Source organism: Herpailurus yagouaroundi, unplaced genomic scaffold, assembly GCF_014898765.1.
Source record: "Herpailurus yagouaroundi ecotype Mexico unplaced genomic scaffold, PumYag 203, whole genome shotgun sequence".
Classification (NCBI taxonomy): Eukaryota; Metazoa; Chordata; class Mammalia; order Carnivora; family Felidae; genus Herpailurus; species Herpailurus yagouaroundi.
The window spans coordinates 32277337-32295123 of record NW_024412434.1 but is presented as its reverse complement, the minus strand read 5'-3'; the positions used below and the strand labels follow the sequence as shown (position 1 = coordinate 32295123).

The 17787-nt window shown below is 47.0% G+C and overlaps 2 long non-coding RNA genes across 3 annotated transcripts in view; one reads left to right on the top strand and one right to left on the bottom strand.

The window, feature by feature from the left end:
* Positions 1–10861, top strand: part of LOC121014898 (uncharacterized) — a 17208-nt gene extending 6347 nt beyond the window's left edge. Inside the window, exons 2-3 of the long non-coding RNA XR_005783491.1 lie at positions 8695–8697; positions 10602–10861. This is a non-coding gene — a long non-coding RNA (uncharacterized LOC121014898). The remainder of the gene's footprint in view (positions 1–8694; positions 8698–10601) is intronic.
* LOC121014897 (uncharacterized) overlaps positions 6574–17787 on the bottom strand; it is a 20446-nt gene continuing 9232 nt past the window's right edge. The window contains exon 3 of one of the 2 annotated variants that reach the window (XR_005783489.1): positions 6574–6965. This is a non-coding gene — a long non-coding RNA (uncharacterized LOC121014897). The remainder of the gene's footprint in view (positions 6966–17787) is intronic. The other variant, XR_005783490.1, reaches the window with a different exon arrangement.

The following is a 17787-nucleotide window of genomic DNA, read 5'->3' as shown; positions in this document are numbered from 1 at the left end:
GAGAGACATCATGAGCAGGGGAAGGGAGAGAGGGAGATATGTGTAAAACTTTTAACTCACACTTTCCTTTTATTCTAAATTCACCTCACTCAAATGTATGTCATCCGACTTTCACACATTTGTCAGATTTCAACTTTTTGACTTTCTCATTTAACTCCAAAATAACTCTATCAAAATAAATCCTATATAAAGTTCAAAGAGAATGGGGTAAATAGTAGGAGACTCTGATGCTTCCAATCCAGGATCACATCAGGCTCCATTTGTAGAACTTGCAACATTTGAACAAGAAAATGTTGAAATATTCGTCTTTTCTGATTGTAGATGCAGGATTGGGGAATAGTCCACATGTTAATGTTTGTTAGTACAGGAATATATTCTAAATGTAAAGCCAGGGCAATTAAATATTTGGCTTTGGACTTTAACCCAGATTCATAGGTTAATTTGGGTAAGAACAAACACAAAAACTTTTCCCGTTGTGAGGTTAATACTGAAGATTCAAAAGCCTAAGTTGTGAGACCCGGTGGACAAAACTGATCCTAAACACACGGCAGAGTGACTGGTTTGGCTAATCCCAAGACATCAGCTTCCTACCAACAGGGCGGAATGGGCTACTTGTGAGTTTATGATGAAGACTGTTTGTGCGGACCTTACATCATAAAAGGACATTTGTGTCTACGTCTAAGGAAAAACGATTCAGTGGCCACATCTTGGTGAATGTCCTGGAAGTCAACATTCCTGTCAGTGGAAAGCTCAGGACTTGTCTGATGAGGATCTAAAACAACCTAGGAAACTATGGACCAGGGAAATCTCCAAAAAAGGGGGGCATATGTTTTCATATTCAGAGTAACGATTTGTATTCTTGGTCTGCTGCTTAATTCCTGCTACTGGGAGAGTTTCTCACCTCTAGAAATTATAAAATTGCCAGAAACATTTTAGTAACCTTCTAGAAATGGAAATTCACCAGGATAGGTCTACATTTTTCTCAATGTGAGCCTAGATAGGAAAGGCATAAGCATATAAATATGAGCTTTGCAGGGAAGGAAATGGGTCACTTCCTGGCCTCTTTCCTCTAACATGGGGATGGCCGTGGATGATTAGTCAACCCCCTGGGCCTCAGTGCCGAGCAGCCAGACGTCCCATGTCCAAGTTGAAGAGAGAAAGATATCTCTAGTGTTTTTGTTTTGTTTTGTTTTTTACTGTAATAGGATAAAAAAAACGATTCATGAACATATGTGAAAGATGTAAAATATTCTCTAGGTTACTTATTTTCAAATGAAAGGACAGTGCCTACTGTGTCACATAATTTTTCTATAGAATTTGGTCATTTTTTTAAGAGCACAAGTGGGGGACGGGCAGAGAGTGGGGAAGAGAATCTCAACCAAGCTCTGCTCTGTCTGCACAGAGCCCAACATGGGGCTCCATCCCACAAACCATGAGATCATGACCTGAGCTGAAATCAGGAGTCAGACCCTCAACTGACTGAACTGTCCATGTGCTCCTATAATTTGGTCATTTAATTAAAATGAGTGTATACGTATCAAATTTGAATCACCTTAAGTAGATTAGGTATTAAGATATTCTTCACCTCCTGAAGTGATTTTTTTCATGATCTCATTAGACCTCTTTTATTCACTCTGGTAATATCTATAACCTGGGTATTGTCACTGACTATCGTAAGAAGAGACCTTCACGATACTAAACTTCCAATGAATACTACTATTTAATCAAGATTATGAATTTATAAAACTTCTGTCTCGAAAGGAAAGCTGGATTTTCCAGGTACATCAAATTGCCTTGAGGACGCCTGGCTGGCTCAGAAGAGTCTGAGTCTTGACCTCAAAGTCATACAAGCCCTATTTGGGTGTAGAGACTGCTTAAAAAGAATCTTTTAAAAAATAATTGCCTTAAACTTACTATACATATCCTCTATCTCCTATCCAGTATGTTAATACAAAACTGGAGAAATTGGAGGGCTTTGGTTGAGAGGGTAAATCTTCAACTGAATTTATAAAGAAAAAGCCCGTCCTAGAACATTGACTGTCAAAGTATGTAAATGCATACAAGTTTCTTGGAAATTGATACTAAGCCAATAATGGCACCTTTTCATTATGTTCAGAATCTTACATGCCATGGGACTGAGCACATTTAACCCTAGGAATGGATGAGGCAGTGCAGGTCTCTGAATCCCTCATGAGCTCACGACCCCCTGACCCCCTGACCCCCTCAAGGGCCTTGTCTGCCGCAGGTGGCCGGTGAACCGCTTCTGCATTTCCGGGACCCTGGTCCAGTAGCGCACTTCCCTCTCTACTTACACGTCGCTGCCTTCTAATCTCATGGCCGCAACAAGGAAACTTACTTTCCAGCGGGGCACAGTGGGAAGAAAGGAGCAGAGGATTTGGGGGAATTTCAGGATTCAGATCTTTGTATTTGTTGCTAATGGACTCCATGCTCATCAGTAACTAACTGAATTTGCTCAGCCCTTAAGTTAAAGATGGGGGAAAAAAAAACCTACCTCTTAGGATTGCTTTGAAGATGTAACAAGCTGAAGGTACCTTGTGGATTTTAAACTATTTTCATTTTGTAAACCCCAACTGGTATAAGTCCTATTCTTAATTATCAACAATCTTTTTTATTCCTCTGTGTCTTAAGTGAAGTACTACAGAGACTGTTTATACTTACTTTCATTCTCCTTATCGAGAAAGAAAGTAAATTTATCCCTTCACAGATGGTTGATTGTTTCTAATGGTAGAAACATGGTTGTACGTGCATGTGTGATTCTTATTTCCTAACTGGAAAGAAATGGTACCATGGTCTGTGCATTACTCTAGAGTGACCATGAGGAGACGTGAGGAGACCTACCCTGTCTGTAATTTTATGTCTGGCTAGCGGGAAGACATTCTGGAGGTTTTTTGATTCATGACCCAGTAGCTAGTCCTGGGTTTAAGGCACAGTTTTGGTGACATTTTCTCGGTGGTGGTCATCTTCTCAGTAACTGTCTCAAAAGCTTATGACGTCAACAGATGTAAGCCTCACCAAGCATCGTGTGGGCCATGAGTGTGTGTATGTTGGGACTCCAAAGGGTGATATTGGCTTCGTCTTCAAGGTGCTCAGTGCCCAGCTGGGGAACGTGGAAGTTACCCCGAGAGAGTATCTTCAGAACGCCTTTTATAACCCACGGGGGGTCGTTCTCCTCTTGCCTCCCCACCCCCCCCCCCCGGGGGGGGGGGGGGGGGGGGTGGCACCGTCTTGCTTTCCCTGCTGCAGTGGCCACAGGGACGTCTGACGTTACCTCCTGAATGAATCCGTGTGGGTACAGACCCTGTCCCAGTGGCAAATATCTTAAGCATCAAGGAAGCCTAGGGATGTGAGAACGCCTCACCCCAATACAGATGACGAATGCTCTTGGAGGAAAGCCGGGATCACCTGCTGAGAATTCTCCCAGCTCTCAGGTAGAGAGTGCTCTCATCCCTGAGACTCAGGAGTGGGGGTGAGGCCCCCAATGACTCAGGAAGTCTTAATGAGCGACATGAAAAGTGTCCCTCCGCTGCCCCTGGGGGACGTTTGGCTTTATCTGGAGACCTCTGGGTTGTCATGACTGTGGAGTGCTCCTGGCCTCTAGGGGGCAGAGTCCCCACATGCTGGCAAAAGTCCTACGGTGGGCAGGACTGCCCCCACACCATAGAACTATCCAGTTCTCTGGTCCAGAAAGCATAGATACAGAGCCCCTGAGCCTAAGTGTGGCAGACATTCGTGCCCATCCCTGTCCTCCTTCCCAAGCCCCTTCTGTGGTCACTGCCTGTGCCTGAGTCTGGGCCTTCCATGTATCAGGTCAGAGGAAAGTGCACACGAGTGAAGAATTACTAGTGTTGTTACAGATCATTTAAATTTGATCCCTGAACTTTGTGCCTGAAGAGACTCAAGTATTCAATGTCAACGTGCAAGGTGGAGTAGAGTCAAACAAGCCTAATTATCCACAGTCCTGTGATATGCCCCGATTCGAGAGACCCTCCGAAAACAAACCACCAGAGTCCAGAGTCAAAGCCAAGCGACAAGGGTCGTTTATTGCAGGTTCGAACCCGGTCCTCCGCTACTCGTTGCCGGTGACGCTAAGAGGCCCCGAGCAAGGATCTTACAGCTTCTTTTATAGACCGGCACAAACAAGTTAGGGATTTTTTTTGAGGTTACAGAGCTGTTATTGGTTGACATTTAAACTTGAACGCTCAGCAGAACTTGTTTGGTTCCTGCCTTTATTTCAAACCACTCAGCAGAACTTGATTGGTTCCCACCTTTAGGTCAGACTACAACCGGGCATGCCCTGGCTGGTTTCGGGAATGGGGGGGGGGGGATCTTTTCTTTGCAATTGTGAGTACACCTGGTAATTTTTCTCTTAGTCTCTCCTTCCCCCCTCTTTGGTACCTTAAGAGCCAATCTTGGATCTTCTGTGTCTGACTCCAATGTTTCGGTAATGACGGGTTGGTATTGGGTCCTAAGGACCATCAGTTGGATCGTGTTAACTCAGTCTTTGATAAAGGCAACTAGTTTATTAATAATATAAGGCCCGAGGGTAAGGAGGAGGAGGAGTATAGGGGGTCCAGCTAGAGCAGAAAGCAGGGTGGCTAGCCATGGGGACTGATTGAACCAAGACTCAAACCAGCCTTGTTGTTGTTCTCGTTCACGCTTCCATTTGGCCAGGCCTTCTCTAACTTTAGCCATGGACTCTCGGACTACTCTGGTGTGGTCAGCATAAAAACAACATTCTTCTCTTAAGGCTGCAAATAAACCTCCCTGTTGGAGGAAGACTAGATCTAGCCCCCTTCAGTTCTGTAGGACCACTTCAGAAAGGGAGGTCAGAGATTTTTTGAGGTGTGAGATGGAGTCCTCAAGTCTGGCTATATCCTCACCAATGGCTGCCCTTAGGCTATTGAACCCTCGGTGCTGGATGGCTAGTGATGAGATCCCTGTTCCTGCCCCTATGGCACCGAGGCCAAATAAGGTGGCCAAGGTTATGGTCGTAAAGGGTTCCGGTTTTGTTCTTATTGACTCTCTTGCTTCCGTCCCTTCTGTCCACAGACCATATACATTTTCTCGGTGGTAAATAACCTTTGGAAATATTAATATGATACAATATTCAGGTGACAAATTCAAAACATCCCTGCTAACACATGGGGTGAGCCCTGTCTTAGAACAAATCCACCAACTGTCAGGAGCTGGAATTGTCCATTTAGATTCACCCATAGAGTAATTAGTCGGGCCACAGCGCTGGATATGGCTAGAGGGGACCTTTCCTACACAAGTCCCATTGCCAGTGACCGCTTGCAGTGTGAGACGGGGGCCCTTTCGATTCCACTTGCAAGCTGCTGGCGACTCTTCTCCTGACTGAAAAAGGGGCAGCTAGACCTATGGCTTCGTAGAAGGGGGGTTTTATATCAAAGCATAGCCAGCAGGCCCTTGTTGCCTCAGGGTCCGATAGGTTTAAGGCCTCATATGCTGCTGTTAGCAATTTCCATAGGGAGTCTATACCTTCTGGGTTCTGCTTTCTTTGGACAGCTTGTGCTTTTACTCCTGGGATAAGGACGGGGGTCCTGCTGGAGGGGGGAGTGGGGATCTGCCTGGGGATAGGCTCATCTCTTTTTTTTCTTTTTTTTCCTAATACCGGATTTGGCCCCACCAGTTGTACGAGAGGGGAGACTTTTAATTTTATTTGAATGGCAGTCCCAAAGAGGGGATATTGATATAAGTAGAGTCCCCAAGTGAGTCCTAAGACCCACCGCCTGTCCTTTTTCCCCTCCTCTGTAAATCTTACATGAATAAGGTTACAGTTTTCATCATACCTGGTGTGGGTACATGGTTGGACATAGGACATTTCAATAAATTGGGGTTTTACTTCCCACTTCCATTCCCCATCATTGGAGGTGACACAACTCCAGGCTGCACAACAGAGGTTTTTAAACCCTCCGCATGTGTGCCTCATCGCCCCTGTCCTAAATCCCGGACATGCATAAAATCCATTTCTACTTATTGATACCCTCCTTTGCAGTTGCTTCCATTTACCTCCTTCCATTTCTTTTAATGGACTAATTTTTTCTAAATTAAGATATAAATCTGGCCACCAGGTATTTAATGGGGCAGTTCCTAGGGTTCTGTTGTAGACTTCATGAGTCTCTAAATTAGTAATTTCCCATGTCAAATTATAGGGGGTGTGGGGGTTTGGATTTACAGACAGAATTTGCAGAACCACCAAGAGAAGGGCAAATACCACAGTTACGGCTCAGTCCATTAGCGGCGTAGGGTCAATTTTAAGGGCTTGTCCTTAGTCCGATCAACAGTCCAGGTTGTCTTTGAAGGTCTGATGAGGTCTGAGAATGGGTCCACTGGTTTGGCGTGGGCGAAATGGATCCAGGTGGTGATTCCGTCTACTTTGATGGCAGTAGGTGTTGTCGGGATGACCTGGAAGGGTCCTTTCCACCTGGGCTCCAGAGTTCCCTGCCGATGACGTTTGACGAGGACCCAATCCCCTGGCCGGAATTGATGTGGAATAGGCAGGGGGCCAGTCTCCTAGAGTTCCTTTAATTTGGGCCATACATCTTCATGGACCCTCTGCAAGGCTTGTAGGGAGAACAAGAATTCAAGACTATTATCGTTCTCAGCTTTGACAAGGTTATCTTTTAGGTTAGGGATGATGGGGGGTGGTCTACCATGTATTATTTCATAGGGTGTGAGTCCCAGTTTGTATAGGGAATTACGCACCCTGAACAGAGCGTAGGGGAGAAGGACCACCCAATTAGCACCAGTCTCCATGGTCAATTTGGTTAGGGTCTCCTTTAACGTTCTATTCATTCTCTCTACCTGTCCTGAGCTTTGGGGTCGGTATGCACAATGTAATTTCCAATCAGCCCCAAGTATGGAAGCCAGTCCCTGACTTACCTTAGAGACGAATGCAGGTCCATCGTCTGACCCTATCATCACTGGAAAACCATACCTGGGCAGGATTTCTTCTAGGATCTTTTTAGCTACAATCTGCGCCGTTTCATTCTTGGTTGGAAAGGCTTCAGTCCATCCTGAAAAGGTATCTACAAAAACTAGCAAATACTTATATCCGTATTTTCCTGGTTTTACCTCAGTGAAATCTACTTCCCAGTAGGTCCCCGGTCTGCTCCCTCTTTGTCTTACCCCTGTTGTCTGAGGATTGCTACTCGCATTGTTGAGTTGGCACACTGTCCATTTAGTGACTACTTGATCGACCTTATCAGAGACATTTCTGATTTTTAGTCCAGTCTGTCTCAGTCCAACATTCGCCGGGAACCTAAGTGGGTGCTGCGATGGATCCGCTCTAGAACTTGCCATCCTAGTTTATCTGGGAGTATAATGCTGCTTTTAGAGTCTCTCCACCAGCCATCTTTGATTCAGGTCATAGGAAGTTTACTCATCCATTGAAGGTCGCTTTCTGAATACTCAGGGCTGGGGGGCAATTCCCGGGGCCCGGGGTCTGGCAGCTGTAGGGTCAGCAATTGCACTGGGGGCCGAGCTATGTTTTTTTACAGTCTGATTGGCCAAATTGTTGCCCCGGGAAACTGGGTCGGTTGCCTTCTGGTGTCCTGGGCAATGCACAATCGCTAGCTTTTTGGGTTCCCATAAGGCTGCTAGCAGGGCTAGAATCTCTTCTTTATTTCTGATGTCTTTCCCTTCAGCTGTGAGGAGCCCCGTTCTCTGTATATCGCCCCATGTACATGAGCAGTGGCGAAGGCATATCGGCTATCAGTGTACGCGGTTAGCTTGCGGTCTCTTCCTAATTTTAGGGCCTGGGGTAAGGCTATTAGCTCAGCCTTCTGGGCCGAGGTTCCGGGGGGTAGAGCTTCTGCCCACACCACCTCGGTCTCTGAAGTCACGGCCGCCCCTGCATACCTTTGTCCTTGGTGAACGAAGCTGCTTCCGTCGGTAAACCAGATGGCGTCTGTGTCCGATAATGGCTGATCCTGCAAGTCCTCCCGGACCCCATAAACTTGAGCCAGTATGTCGGCACAGTCATGAAGTAGGGTTCCCATGTCTGGGTCTGGCAGCAGTGATGCTGGGTTCAGGGCCGTTGGTGGGGGGTGGTGAAGATGACCCTGAGGGGGTTCAACAGCAGTCCCTGGTAATGAGTGAGTCGGGCATTGCTCAGCCATCGGTCAGGCGGCTGCTTGAGGATGCCCTCAATGGCATGCGGGGCAGTGACTTGTGGCTCTTGGCCCATGGTCAGCTTATCAGCGTCCTTTACCATTAGGGCAGTGGCTGCAATCATCCGGAGACAGGGTGGCCATCCAGCGGCCACTGGATCTAGCTTTTTAGACAGGCTACTGGCCTGTGCCAAGGGCCTAAATGCTGGGTTAGCACCGCCTTAGCTATGCCTCGGTTTTCATCTTACATATAGGTGGAAGGGTTTGGAGACATCGGGGAGTCCCAGGGCAGGTGCTGATAGCAGAGCAGTTTTAATTCGTTGGAAGGCCTGTTCGGCTTCTTCCGTCCAACTAAAAGGCTGTTTTGATCTTTTGTTGCCTGGTATAAAGGTTTTGCTAATTCAGCAAACCCTGGTATCCATAGTCTGCAGAACCCAACCGACCCTAGGAATTCCCTCACCTGTCGTGGTGTCTGTGGTCTGGGAATACGAAGGACAGTCTCCTTCCGGGCACCCGTTAGCCAGCGTTGCCCCCCTCTCAGTAAGTAACCCAGGTAAGTTACCTCTGACTTGCAGATCTGAGCCGCCTTTGCTGAGGCGCGGTAGCCTAAGGTTCCCAGAGTTTGCAGGAGACCTTCGGTTCCCTGGATGCAGGTTTCGGGTGTCTCGGCAGCTATTAAGAGATCATCAACATACCGTAGGAGAGTTATATTAGGGTGTTGTCTGTACTCACTTAAATCTTCGTGTAGAGTCTCGTCGAACAGGGTCGGAGAGTTCTTGAATCCTTGTGGCAGTCTGGTCCAAGTGAGCTGGCCACTTATGCCCTTGTCTGGATCTGTCCACTCGAATGCAAATAGCTCTTGACTTTTAGGGGCTAGTGGTAGGCTGAAAAAAGCATCTTTTAGATCCAGAACAGTATACCATTGTTTTTCTGGGCTGAGGGCGCTCAAGAGAGTATAGGGGTTAGGAACAGTTGGATGTATGTCCATCACCTGCTTATTGACTTCTCTCAGGTCCTGCACTGGTCTGTATTCCCCGCTGTTGGGTTTGCGCATGGGCAGCAGGGGGGTATTCCGTGCTGAGTGGCAGGTGCATAGGACCCCGAAGTCAAGGAGGCAGCGGATGTGCGGTGTGATGCCATTTTTGGCTTCCGTGGGCATAGGGTATTGGCGCACGCGGACGGGGTCCGTCCCGGGCTTGACCTCTATAAAAAGGGCTGGGCGATGTTTTGCTAACCCCATACCACCTGTTTCTGCCCACGCGTCTGGGAAGCGTTGAAGCCAGGGCTCGATGCCCTGATCCCGAGGAGTGGGTTCCTGATGGAGCCTATATTCATCTTCTAGTTTCACAGTGAGTACAGATATGGGTTGGTTGTGGAAGTCAGTCACTGTGGGTCCCCCCGGTTGGAAATGAATTTGGGCCCCCGTTTTGGTAAGCAAATCCCTCCCCAACAGGGGGCAGGGGCTGTCGAGAATGACCAGGAAGGAGTGGGTTACCTTCCCAGTTCCTAAGTCCACAGTCCTCTGAGTTGTCCAGGGGTACTTCTTTATTCCGGTGGCCCCTTGTACCCAGGATGATTTTTCAGCTACTTTTCCATGGGGCTTGACCAGAACTGAGTGCTGTGCCCCGGTATCAACTAGGAACTGGACCGGGGTCCCCTCCACTTGCAATGTTACCCTAGGTTCGGGGAGGGGATCCGAACCCAGTCCTCCCTATTCTGTATCTTGGGTAGCAGTATGGGGGCTATTTTTGGCTGCCATTGCCCTTGGCTGGGGTGGGGTTGTTTCTTCTTGGGGCATTCTCGTATCCAATGGCCTTTTTCTTTACAATAGGCGCACTGATCTTTAAGTGCCGCCTGGGAGGGCGTATTGTTTGAATGCCTTCTGGGGGTGGCTGTTGTTTCTGGACCATAGCGGCCAGGACTTTAGTCATTTTCTCTGTGGCTCTGATCTGTCTTTCTTCTGGGGCGTCCCTGTTGTTGTAGACCCGTTGTGCTATACAGAGCAGATCCTGGATCTGTTTACCTTCTAAATCCTCTAGCCTTTGGAGTTTTTTTTTAATGTCAGGAGCTGCTTGATTTACAAAGGACATAACGACAGCAGCCTGGTTCTCAGGGACTTCTGGATCCATGGGGGTAAACTGTCTAAAGGCTTCCATTAGTCTAAGTAAGCAGCTGGACTCTGTTTTTCCCTGTACGACCAAATATACCTTAGCCAAATTGGTGGGCTTGCAAGCTGCAGCCTGGAGACCCGCCATCAGAGTTTGGTGATGAGTAGCCTTCCCCTACCTTCTGCCGTGTTGTAGTCCCATTCGTCCTGTGGAGGCCTGGTTAGGGGGAGAGCCGCATTAATGAGGTCAGGGTTAGATGTCGGCCGACCCTCGTCTCCGGGAACCAGCTTTCTTCTAATTGGATCCTCTCTCGCTCCTCTGTGGTGAACAGGATGCGGAGGAGCTGCTGACAGTCGTCCCAGGTGGGCTGGTGGGTGAACATGACACTGTCTAGAAGAGCTATTAGATCTTTAGGGTTATCAGAGAATCGAGCGTTCTGCGTTTTCCAGTTGTAAAGGTCACTGGTGGAAAAGGGCCAATACTGGAGTCGGGGGTTGCCTGTTTCATCGGGGGGTCCTATTTCCCGCAGGGGTAGGGCCACAGTGGAGTCGGGGAGGCGGGGGTTTGGCTCACGCTGGGTGCGCCCGCGGGTTCCGCCGGCTGGCCCCTTGACGTTGGTTTCACTTTCAATGGGGCCCGGTGCGGCTGCCGCTTCCCGTCCTCCCGGTTCCCCAGGGGGGCAACTGGCAGGGCTACTGGTGGGGTGGCTGCTGCGGGCAGGGCCTGGGGTGCGAGGGGAGGGGGATGATAGGGTGGAGGGTCTAGGGATAGTAGGTCCTGACTGTCGGGCAATATGGGATACAAGGGCGTGGCTGGGGTCCTTGATTTTGGGGGACCTGCAGGCTGCATGGCAAGGACCTTACACATTCCCGAGGATAGGAAGGGGCCCAACCAAGGGGGTGGATTTTCCACTAAACCCCGCCATACAAGAATGTAGGGAATCTGATCCGGGTGTCCCTCGCGACCCAGTAGAAAAATATTTGATTTCACCTTAGCAATCATAGGCAGAAAGCTCCTTCGATTGGCCATTCGGAGCGGCAGAGGGTTATTAATTTTCCCCACCGGATGTCTAAACTCAAATTCTGTCCTCTGGTTCTAACATCCCTGAAGTAAGCAACAAGGGGAGAGAGAGGAGTGCTTTGAGATTGTCCCATCTGTATTCTGGAGGTGGAGGAAAGGATTAAAAGGAGAAACAGTAAAGTTATGAGGATTTCTGGCTGGGCCAGGCCAGGTCACCTGTGAAAGAGAAGGAGTTTAACACTTAAAAGTTACAGAATAGAGAACACAACACTTAGATCGCTCGCTAGCGCATTTCGGGTGTCTGCCACCCGAACAGAAAAATTCCAATGGACCCAAAAAGGTGCCCCAGACGGGTGCCGGTGGACGTCTCCTACTGGACCCGACGACTGCCCTATAGCGCGTCTGCCAGGGCCGTGTCAGTCACTGATACAGATCCTGCGCGGGAGAGCCAGAAATGAACAAACAGAAACGGACAGAGCCGGCTCACCAATCAGTCTCAGGGACGACCCGTTGACTTGGGGTCTGGTGGGTTTGGGGGGATCCCGGACGAGCCCCCAGATATGCCCCGATTTGAGAGACCCCCCCCCAAAACCACCAGAGGCAAAGCCAAGCGACAAGGGTCATTTACTGCAGGTTCGAACCCGGTCCTCCGCTACTCGTTGCTGGTGACGCTAAGAGGCCCCGAGCAAGGATCTTACAGCTTCTTTTATAGACCAGCACAAACAAGTTAGGGATTTTTTTTTGAGGTTACAGAGTTGTTATTGGTTGACATTTAAATTTGAACGCTCAGCAGAACTTGTTTGGTTCCTGCCTTTATTTCAAACCACTCAGCAGAACTTGATTGGTTCCCACCTTTAGGTCCGACTACAACCGGGCACGCCCTGGCTGCTTTCGGGAATGGCGGCGGTGGGGGAGGCATCTTTTCTTTGCAGTTGTGAGTACACCTGGTAATTTTCCTCTTAGTCTCTCCTCCTGGTCCTTAGGTGTGTGGTTCATAACATGCTTGGATCTTGTCAGTTTGGGCAAACCAACATTCCATGGCATTTTCTGGTTGCCTTCCCGGGCCACACTGCCCTGATTTCCAGATCAGGGTGGTATTCTGTGTTGTCTGTAGAAACGAACGCAGGTCTGTGAGAAGAATGGGTTGGGCTTGGGCCGCTACTGGAGATGGTTAGAATTACGTTTTGTTATTGGTGCAGTGCGAAGTATGGTAGAGGCCTGATTGAGGTGATGTTTTAGTTTCATCTTGCCTTTTTGCTCTAATTCTCCTTTTGGCTGTTGCATTAATGCTTTCTGTGTGCATGCCACTGTATGCCTCATCTAGCCCTGATTGCCCCAGCAAGCTTCTGTATTCGTGATTAAAGTTCTTTCCAAGAGCTGAAGGGTTGTGGTTAAACACAGGGGTCACCTATCTCCATGCTGGAACATTCTGCTTCGTTTAAAATAAAAAAAATGAGGGGCGCCTGGGTGGTGCAGTCGGTTAAGCGTCCGACTTCAGCCTGGGTCACGATCTCGCGGTCCGTGAGTTCGAGCCCCGCGTCGGGCTCTGGGCTGATGGCTCGGAGCCTGGAGCCTGTTTCCGATTCTGTGTCTCCCTCTCTCTCTGCCCTTCCCCCGTTCATGCTCTGTCTCTCTCTCTCCCAGAAATAAATAAAAGAAGTTGAAAAAAAAATTTAAAAAAAAATTAAAAAAAAATCTGAGACTTTGGGATGGCCACTGCTTCTGTACCCCGTGATCTGACCTTGAAAAAGCCTTTTCTTTTTCCCTAAATGGAGTTTGGGCTGAATGTAATTCCTCCCTAGCAACAAATAAAACTAGTTCCTAACACTAGATGATATGAAGGTCCCTGCACCTCAGGGTCCATTCCAATGTTTCGTGGGCCTCTCTGTCCTGTCCCTAATATCCTGAAACTTCTAAATTAGTCTCTCACCAAATTAAAGTCGACCAGTGCTTGACGTAGCCATCATGTCTTTATTTAATGATGTAATTTTGATGATGAATTACATGTCTTGGAATAGAAATTGAGCTTTTCAAAAAGCAGAACTGAGGGACCTTGTTGAAATTTTGCAGAATTGCAGACATGTCTCTTAATTTTGATCCCTAAACTTCTTTAGGAGCAGGAACTGATGTCTTAATTCAGGTACATAGAGGCCGAGAAGTACCTACCTTTGATCTCTGATTATCTTTACTATTCTGGTTTCTCTACTGTCAATTATAAAATGCAGCTGTCCAGTTCATGGTTGCTTAACTAAATCCAGCTCACTTCAAAATTATTGACAATGATCCTTCACCTTAATAGAATGTTGTTCACTTGACCCCAATGTCTTAAAGCCCTTCTAATGGAGAACTGTTACATCAAATTCATATGGGAACTCTGAGAAGAATACTCAATTTAATAGGAGACGGGATACTGCCTAGAACTTCTATGAGAATATTTAGTTTACAGATAAACTGTGATACTGGACTAGTTCTCAAATGCCATCTGGTGAGTGCTGACTTCATAAAACAATATGGGACAGGACAGAGTATAAATTATATTTAAAGCAGTTAAATGAAAAGTGTCCATCCACTTTTCTTACTTGGCATATGGGCTAGGAAACTATTACCAAAATGATTTTTTTTTCCAAAGCTTTCCATGGGGGATTGTCTAAAATCCAGACATTTCCCCCTAAATGTGCCTTTTCTATTTCCTCTTACCATGTTGTTTGTCAATTATTGAAATGGACAAGTACTACATTGAATTGAAATGGCTAAGTACACGCGTAGCATCAGGAATGCACAATGACTAATCATTCAGGCATTCCATGGTTTGCATCGTGTGTTAAGAGCCCCAGAGTGGAAAGATTACTTTTGTCTCCTCCTCCCTCTGGTTTGTTCTTCCTGCCCCTGTCCGCCGGCTCTGTCCCTCCTTTGGCTTTCTCCCAACACCCTTGCTTCAGCACATACCGCCTCTTGCTAACTGTTCCCTCGGATTTTGTGTGTTTATTCCCAAGACAAATTATTAGCATGTCAGAACTGACCTACTTTGGAGCTCATAACATTCAACGTGAGGTAACCCACAAAGTGATTTGGCATAAAAGCACAGTGATTTGCAGAGAGCAACATTTATGGTGGTTTTAGCTGATTATAATGTGGAGAGGTATTTAATAATTACTCTTAGATTATAGCAATCTCCTCTTAGAAAAAAAAAAAAACAAAAAACGACCTATACTTCTGGCCAAGACGAATAACCGGGACTAGGTTGATGATCCTGCCCACAATGATGAATATATAAAACCAGAAAAAAAAAAACAAACAAACCCTGGATTCCTTCCTAAGCGACCATAAACAAAGGAGCCCATGATTTTCTGAGATCATGGCCTTCAGAGAATTTTCTGGCTGGGGTCCAGGGAGTGGGAACTGAAGCCAAGACCAAGCAGGTTCCCTGCGGTGAGGAGAGGAAGTTGAGATTCCAGCGCAGTGAGAACAGCTCCAGTTTGCAGGACCGCGAATTCTCGATAAGTGCTGAAAATGCCCAAGGAGTGCTCTGGAAAGTGTAAAGGACCACACGTATTGGAGGGAAGTACTAAGACCTGGAAAGGACCTTCTGGGAAGATCAAAGAACCATGCTCAGGGTGCACTCCAGTTCAGAAGGTGTAGCTGCTGCCACGGCACAGATACCCTCATAACTCGGGGTGCTGTGTGGAGGAATGTGGGAGGGTGTTCTGTCCTGGGGGTGGGTGATCTACCTAGACTAATAGCCCATGCTCTGGGCTTGTCCAAAAATCCTTAAAGCAAGAGCCAGAACAATGCAACTGCTTCCAAGTAATGTAACTGTATCCTAGAACAAAATAGAATTATAAGAAAACTGTTACCCACAAGGTCTGACAGCCAGCCCGGATAACTAGACATACCAAAAAAAGAAAAACTAGAACAGACATGAGTCAAAACAGGTAGGAATAAAAACTTAAGAATTGAAAAGATCTCATTTTATTCTTCACATTTATTTTTTGAGAGCGTAAGCAGGGGAGGGGCAGAGAGAAGGGGACAGAGGATCCAAAGAGCCAGAGGATCAGCTCTACCCTGGCATCAGCGAGCCCGACACGGGGCTCAAGCTCACAAACCCGTGAGATCATGACCTGAGTTGAAGTCCGATGTTTAACCGACTGAGCCACCCAGGTACCCCAGAAAGATCTCATTTTAAAACCAAAAGCTATACAATTCTAGAAGCTAATGGAAAAATCCTTTACATCTTGGTTTAAAGAGTTGAATGTACCAGCAGCATGGTCTGTAATATTTTGAAAACCTCTGTAAATTAGACACCAAAACTTAAGAACTATTCTTTGAAAGAAACTGTTAGGGGAGTGAAAACGTTAGACCTAAAGATATTTTTGCAAAGAACCAGCCCTCTTTATCTGATAGAGGATTTGTTTCCAGATGTGTGAATATATACAGAACTCTCAAATGTCAAAGTAGTGCAGTTAGTAAACCTGTAAAAGAGTTCAACAAATTTCATCAAAGATGTCCAATTCATTAAAAAAAAAAAAAACTCAAATGTATTATTCAGGAACTGCAGACCAGAGCTGTGATGCACGTGGCTTCTAGAATGACTAAAAGTTTAGAAAAGACCAGAAGAGGTGTTAGCATGGATATGTAGCTACTGGCATTCTTGTGTTGTTGGTGGGAATATATCGTACAACCACTTTGTGAGAAAGGATTTAGCGACTTCTTTAAAATTTAAGCCTACGCTTCCCATGGACGTGGCCATATGTCCTTATAAGGAGCATGGAGACCTATAAATGCCTCATTTGTAAGAGCTGAACACTGAAAATAACTCAAAGGTCTCTACAGTTGAAGGGAATGAACACGATCTGTATCCTTGGAATGGGGTGCACTGTTACTTCGCTCAACAGCATGAATGATTGTCCAAGTGATCTGAAGTCCGAAGAAAGAGCGCACACTCTGTTTCTGTTATGAAAACGCATTGAGAAAACAAAGGGATCTGTAGGGAAAGACCCTTCATGCTGGAGGATGAGGGTCCTGAGCAGGGGGGGAGGGATAGGTCTCACAGGAACACAGGACGCTGAGTGTGGGTTCTCTGGCCCATGGTAATGGTTTCACGGGCAATATCCTATCACGGTTTATCGTGCACCTTAAATGTGTATATTCTATCACATGCAGATTTTACCTCAAACTGGATTGTGTAAATATGTTGATTGCAGGTATGAATTTTTATATCCCGAATTTCCTCTGAATCTGGACATTGGGGCTTTGACTTCCTTGTCTGTTGATAACAATATCAGAGACCAGTGTTTTGAAAGCCCTCTAAAAATGTTGGTTTTGAGGGATTCTATCCTTCCCCCACCCATAGAACTATTCCGATGGACATTTATTCACAATGCTTTTTTTCAAGTTGTGAAACAAAATGTCTTCGCTCACACCTGTGCCCTCCTCACTCCCTAGAAACCCCAAAATCTGCTGGACCCACTTACCCTTAGAAGCTTCACTGCGTTTAGTTTGTATACATTCCATGGGGATAAAGGAACTGGGGAGTCCATTTCTTTACCCTATTGAAAAACCATCCCTGAATAGCGATGCTCAACCCACCACTTGACAAATCAGTGTAAGGGAGGGCTGATCATATTTCTAGAGGACAGATCGGTTTAAAAAAAAAAAAAAATCTAAATTGCTATTTAATCAGAGTAAGAGTGAAGGCGAGTGAGTATCCAGGCAACCATGCCGAGTCCGCTCAGGCTGACAGGAAGGCTTCCTCAAACCCTGGAGAGAAAAAGCAGTCCATTTTCCCCTTTGCAATGGAAGTGTTGTGCATTTGATAGCCTGTCCTTTGAGGAGAGGTGAGCAGAGATGGGGAGACGTGATCGTTGAGGCTGAATGGTGCACAGGCATCCCCATCTGCGTGAAGATGTTCTGGGCAGCTCGTACGGCCGTCTCTGTGGCATGGTTCGCTCCCCGTCTGGGTAATTCCAGAAAACGCCAAAGCCTGACCGTGGCTGAGAAGCTGTCAGAGAGCTGGGCACAGGTCTTCTCCGTGGGCAACGCGAGATCAGATTGGTTTTGGTGTGCACGAGCGTGTGAGACCATGAGGCTGTGGAGAAACTTTGAACCCCAAATAGAAAAGGATTCTCCACGTGGGGTGTGCGTATTAGCAGGCTCCTTTGTCTTCCCGTTTCTCCCCCCTGCTGGTGTGCGACTCGGGATTTTCCTCATCCTGGCCGGCATGTTGCTGGAGGCAAAAACCGTCCACTCCAAAGGCGTTTGTAGCTATTCCCCTTTCTGTTGTGTGTGCTTGAGTTTCAACCGCATCACTGAATAGCGTTAATGCCAGTGAATACACAGTGTTCTCTTTCGGGTGTACAATGTGGTGATTCAACACTTCCACGCGGCAGCCAGCATTCTTCGTGACAAATGCCCTCCTTAATCCTCCTCGCCTATTTTCCCCATCCCCTTGCCTCCCCTCTGGTGACCATCGATTTGTTCTCTTTATAGAGGAGTCTTTTTTTTTTTTT